Source organism: Pelodiscus sinensis, chromosome 4 (assembly GCF_049634645.1).
Source record: "Pelodiscus sinensis isolate JC-2024 chromosome 4, ASM4963464v1, whole genome shotgun sequence".
Taxonomy (NCBI): Eukaryota; Metazoa; Chordata; order Testudines; family Trionychidae; genus Pelodiscus; species Pelodiscus sinensis.
In genome coordinates this window covers 21,207,755-21,213,754 of record NC_134714.1, presented here as the reverse complement: position 1 = coordinate 21,213,754, position 6,000 = coordinate 21,207,755, and the positions used below count along the sequence as shown (strand labels likewise).

General features: G+C 52.1%; 1 long non-coding RNA gene across 3 annotated transcripts in view; it reads right to left on the bottom strand.

Moving 5' to 3' along the window:
* Positions 1-2,079: 2,079 nt before the first annotated feature.
* Positions 2,080-6,000, bottom strand: part of LOC142828954 (uncharacterized) — a 142,913-nt gene continuing 138,992 nt past the window's right edge. For 2 of the 3 annotated variants that reach the window (XR_012903135.1, XR_012903133.1), the window contains exons 2-3: positions 3,336-3,572; positions 2,080-2,528 (exon numbers count right to left, since the gene is read on the bottom strand). This is a non-coding gene — a long non-coding RNA (uncharacterized LOC142828954). Of the gene's footprint in view, positions 2,529-3,304; positions 3,573-6,000 lie in introns of all 3 variants that reach the window. The other variant, XR_012903134.1, reaches the window with a different exon arrangement.

Below are 6,000 nucleotides of genomic sequence, written 5' to 3'. Positions count from 1 at the left end.
TGCATGTCATTTGATATCCTTTGCACCGTCACATGAATTAGCTATTATGTAAGCTTGGGGTGTCCTATTCAATGAGGACATATCTACACTGCACACTTATTTTGGAACAAGCTAGTTCAGAGGAAATATTCCAAAATGGCTTGTTTTGAAATAGCACGTCTACACAGCAAATGCCCATTACAATAGTGCTGAGCTATTTCGAAATAGAGCATCCACATAAATTGGGCACCGAAACACATTTAAGGCCACCTGGAAGCACTTCAGGCAAGGCATCAGGACAGCACTCTCTTCCAACTCTCTGGAGTTGCTGCCTGAAGCTATCTGAGGCTCGAGCTTAAAGTGACCCCCCCCTGTACAGCTCTGTCTCAGGCTCCTCTCCTTTGCCTACCTCATTGAGAGACAACAAAGCCTTTTTTTTTGCCTGCTGAAGTTGCTCTTGCAGACACCTCAGCTCTCTAGCCATAGTGCCAGACCTGGCTCCAAGCAATTGATGGCTTTTATATGTCTTAGTGCATCTCCTGCTGCAGCTTCTGCGGGCTGCCTTCCTGGCCCTGCAGAAACAGGACTCCAGGTCCTCCTGGAGCAATTCCTTACCCCTCTCCAGGCGCTGCTCAAGCAGCTCAACCCCAGCCATCCTCCCCTGAACATTGTGCACCGCTGCTTCTAGTGACTGGACACCAGCTCCATCTGGTAGGACTGGATTGTCCTGGAGTGGTGGGATGACCAGCAGTGTCTCCAGAATTTCTGTATGCGGGACACCTTTCTGGAGCTCTGTGAGCAGCTTGCTCCTGTCCTCTGGTGATGGGACACCCACATGAGACCCGCCATCCCCCTACAAAAGCAGGTAGCCATTGCCCTCTGGAAGCTCACCATGTCAGACAGCTACAGATCTGATGGGAATCAATTTGGTGTGGGGAGATCAACCGTCAGGGCTGTGGTCATGCAGGTCTGGCACCTTCGGGCTATTGTCCCAGGAGGGTGCTGAAATGAACTGCTGGAGTGGGGTTCCCTAGGCAAGGGGAGGAGGTGGTAAAAGCCCCCTCACTGGGAGGTTTTTCAGTCCCACCATCACAAAGCCCTGATGGGGGAGATCAACCATCACAAAGCCCTGATGGGGCAAGTCAGGGTTGCTCCTGGTGTGGGAGGAGTTAGGGGGCTTGGGCTTGGGGAACTCCTGAGGGCCCTGGCAATCTTGTGATTCTGTTTGTCTCCTTCTCCAGGTGGTGAGGGCCATCAACACTCTCCTGCTGCACAGTCATCAACCTGGACAACATGGATTCCATCATAGCCAGCTTTGCCACCATGGGTTTCCCCAGCTGCAGGGGTGCTACTGACAGCACCCCCATCCAGGCCCCCGACCACCGGGCATCCAAATACATTAACCGGAAGGGGACTTTTCAGTGGTCCTGCAGGCCTTCCTCAACCACTGAGACTAGTTCACAGACATCTTCCGTAACCTGCCCACCCTTTTCCTCAGCTGCACCATCAGGGTTGGGGATGTGTACAAACCAGTCTGTATTGTAGGGGATGTAGCTTACCCACTGCTCCCCTGGCTTATGAAGCCCTACACCGCACACCTTGACCTCACCAAGGAACGTTTTAATGCCAGGCTCAGCAGTGCCCAAACTGTTGTGGAGGGTGCCTTCAGGCATCTCAAGGGGAGGTTCCATTGCTTCTCACCCAGCTGGACCTCAGTGAACAGAATGTCCCCCAGGTGGGAGCGGTGTGTTGTGTCCTTCACAATATTTATGAAAATAAGGGGGAGACTTTCTTGCCAGGGTCGGGGGCAGAGGCCGGCCAGATCAGCAGGAACTTTGAGCAGCCACTCATGACTGCGATCTAGCAGGCTCATCAGGAGGCCGTACATATCCGTGAAGCCCTGAGGGAGAGTTTTATACAAGGACCCCAGTGACACTCTCCCCTGGGCCTCCCCACAAGGGGCCTGTGCATTGCACCTCTTTGCCTTTCCTCCCACACCCCTTCCCTCCCCTGCCTTCCCTTCCCTGGTCCCCTTTCCTGCACAGACAATAAAGTACACTTTTGGTTTGGAACAATAGACTCTATATTTTTATTGGGGTAAATGTAACTGGGGAGGGACTGGGAGGGGGAGGAGGAGGAGGGAAATGGAAGTGGTAGGAGGGGGGAAGAAAGGCTCAGGGCTGGGACTGGGAGTGACACTGCATTGGGTAGTGCCACTGCCTCAAGTCCAGGGTTCACGGGGTGGGGGGTGGGGGCTAGGAGGAGAAGCCAGAGGGGCAGAAGCTGGCACGGGAGTGGCCAGCAGGTGGTCGATGACCATGTGGAAGGCTGCACAGATGGATCGGTCTTGATGCAGCAGCTCCTGCCAGGTGTCACAGAGCAGCTGGAGGTCCTTCTCCAGTCTCTGGTCCTGCCAGTCCATGGAGCACTGCGTGGCTTGCTGGGCAGCAATATGCTCCCTCTGGAGGTCCTCATGGGCTCTCCAGCACCGGTGGATCATGTGGGGTGAGTGGGAGGTGGTGACTGCTTCCCTCTTGCAGCTGGTTCAGCTGTGGAGAACAAAGAGAAGGGCAGTCATCCCGGGAGACACCATGCATGAAGCCTAGACCTCATCTCTGAGCCAAGACTGAAAGGCCTCGGGTCAGACAAAGATGATGTGCTTTGAGCAAGGCCACCTAAGGCCTAGACAGTTGGTCCTTTCCTTCAAGGACACAGATGTTCAAGAGGGGATCCTCACTACCCCCACGTCCTGGGGACAAGCAAGCATGGGAAGGTACTAGCCAGATCGGGAGCCTGCAGGTGGGAGGGAGGTCACGGGGTGGCTGGGCTTCCCTCTATGCCGTGCACTCGCTGGGTCCAACAGTAGTGGCGTTTCACAGGGGGAGGATTTGTATCCCTGGCTGCTGGAGGAGAGGGGGGCAGGGTGTTGGGGGGAGGTGTGTGTGAGCCGCTGATGCTCCTCTGCCTCGTCATGCTGTCCCCAGAAGCAGATGCCACCCTGAGAGTGCGGGCAGGCCCATGTGCCATGTGTGATACTCCTCAGAGTGTGTGTGTGTGTGTCTCCATGTCCCCTGCCTCCTTCTAGTGGTGGCTTGTGGTGGGAAGGTGTCTCACCCCAGTGTCGGGACCTCTCCAGGCATCTCCAGACATCCTGTGAGCCAGAGCACAAGGGTCCTCTGATGCAGCCTCCTGGGGCTGTGTGCCCCAGATTGGTGCTCCACATGCACAGGCTTGATGCATGATCCCCCGGGGGAGAAGGCCAAGCAAGGAGCACGCAGCATCTCCTCACAACAGGTGTGCATTTAGGGAAAGTAATGGCACTCACCCGAGGGACCTTCCCCAGCTTTAGATGATACCTGGGAGACATCCTGGGAGGAGGAAAGCAGCTGCAGGGCGAGCATGATGTCCCGGTTGGCAGGCATGGAGTTAGTGCTGGCTTTGTCCAACTCCTACTTCTCCTGGTCTTCCTCCTCCTCCGCACCAGATCTACCCCCTGGGAGGGTGACGATGGGCATCTCCAGCACAGAGTCCACAACAAAGAGTAGGGATGAGACTGTCCCCCCCTCCTCCTCCACAGGATGTGATGGAGCTGCCTGTAGTAAGGGGAGGTCCAGAGGAGGAGACAAAGGTAAGTTAAAGCTGCAGATAGTTGAAGTGCGTGAGATGTGTTTACAGGAGATGATCTCCTAAAACACGTTGATTAAGGAAGCTGAGCTGGAACCATGAGTTTACTTGGTCAGACAAGCAAAGAGGATTAACTCAGAACAATTATTTAGGCCTGATCCAAAGTCCATTAAAGTCAGTGGAAGGATTCCCATTAGTTTAAAATCATTAGTTGGGTTGTACTGCTAAAGTGTCTACAGATAACTTTATAAAAATGAAACGTCAACAATGGCCATGTAGCCTTTTGGGAACCACAAGAGGGAGCTAAAAGTAAATTAAACATTTGTACAGCCATCCCAACGTTCTGGAGAGAGAGGACACCTTCAGGCAATGCTCAGCCTACTCTGCTTAGAAAGCACACTAGGGTTGCTAAGGTCCCGATCCTGTCGTTTAGAAGAGGCAGAACAAGGCTCTGCATACACACAACAGCCCACTTTTGTGTTGGCAAATGCAGAAGCAAGGCCTACAATTTGACAGTATGTTGGAGTGAAAAGATATTAGGCCAAATGAATTCTGATATAACCTCCCAGCTTTAATGGAGTTCCCCTCAGGACACCTGTCCCAGGGTATGTCTACACTACCCCTCTAGTTCGAACTAGCGGGGTAATGTATGCATACCGAACTTGCTAATGAAGCCCGGGATTTGAATTTCCCGGGCTTCATTAGCATAAAGCCGGCTCCGCCATTTTTAAAAGCCGGCTAGTGCGAACCCCGTGCCGAGGTGGAACGAGGTGTACAGATAGATCGGAATGGCTACGTAGTTCGAACTATCTAGCCCGTGCCGGCACTAGCCGGCTTTTAAAAATGGCGGAGCCGGCTTTATGCTAATGAAGCCCGGGAAATTCAAATCTCGGGCTTCATTAGCAAGTTCGGTATGCATACATTACCCCACTAGTTCGAACTAGCGGGGTAGTGTAGACATACCCCCAGAGAGGTGTAAATGGATGCAGCACCAATAAGATTTGAATTTAGCCCGTAATTTATTTTTAAAGAGTTAAATAATTATATTAAGTCATAATGATAATAAATGTTATAAGATATATCTACTGACTTCTTTGGGGTTATACAGTGATGGATTTAGCCTATAATCTTTACTCTCAAAGCTTAAAATGAATATGGGCAACTGTTCATTTACAGTGTTTGTTGGAAATACCCTTCATCCCACACTTAAAGCCCTTGTTCCTGCTCCCATAATATGCAGATTTATTCTCATATCTTAAAGAAATGAAACAACACAACAATAGAAACCATATCAGCATGAAGTAGTACAGGCATGTTTTCATGTTATTAATTTGTGTGATTGATCAGAGACATATAAATGTTCCATCAAATTCATAACACAGCAGATGGATTGAAGGGTAGGAAGAACATGGCACTGTCTAGTGCTTTCTGAGACACTTTCTACTACAGAATTGTAAGGACTATAAGGAGCTCCATCTTCCCTCTCTTTTTGTGGGGGTGATGAAGAAATTCTGAGGAGTGTCACCTGAGAAGAAGGGGTGATGTGAGAAGGTCCCAAATTTCCTGTGCAGATTAAAGCTGCATTTCCAGATCCCACTAAAACCAGCAAGTCTTTCTATTGACTTCACTGAGTGTTAGTCAGAGTCCAGGGGCTTGATCTTACCAAGTGACGAGCACTTGAGACCTTATCCAATGAAGAAGTCAAGCACACTCTTAAAGTTACGCATGAGAATAGTCCCATTGACGTCTAGGGGATTATTCTGGTGCTGAAATTAAGCATGTGCTTTGTTGAACTGGGGCCAGAGTACAGGAAGTCCCCGGGTTACATCAATCCAACTTACATCGGATCCCTAGTTAGAAACGGGGGGGAGAGGGAGGCGCAGCTAGTGCGGGGTGCCTCCCCCACTGTCGCTGCCTCTGGCAGCACGGGGGACGCTTCCCCCCAGCAGAACAGAGAGACGTGGAGCTAGCGCCCCCCTCCTCAGCAGACCAGGGAGATGCGGAGCAGCTTTTCTCGCCGTGGAGGACGCGGGCGGCAGGACCGCCGAGACGCACCGCGGTCCCGCCGCCCGTGTCCTCTGCGGCAAGAAAAGTCGCTTCGCGTCTCCCTGGTCTGCTGGGGGGAAGCGCCCCCCGCGCCACCAGAGGTGGCAACAGTGGGGGAGGCACCCCGCCCCGCCAGCTTTGGGTCCATTGGCCCCGCAGACGCCCCTGGGCAGCTCCAACACCCCCTGCTGTCGGCTGGAAGGAGGGTCTTGAGAATAAAGGACTGAGGGAAGTGAGGTGTGGGAGAAAAAAACTGAGCTCTGGAGAAATGTTTGGCTAGAGTTTCCCCTACAATATGTACCAGTTCCGACTTACATACAAATTCAACTTAAGAACAAACCTACAGTCCCT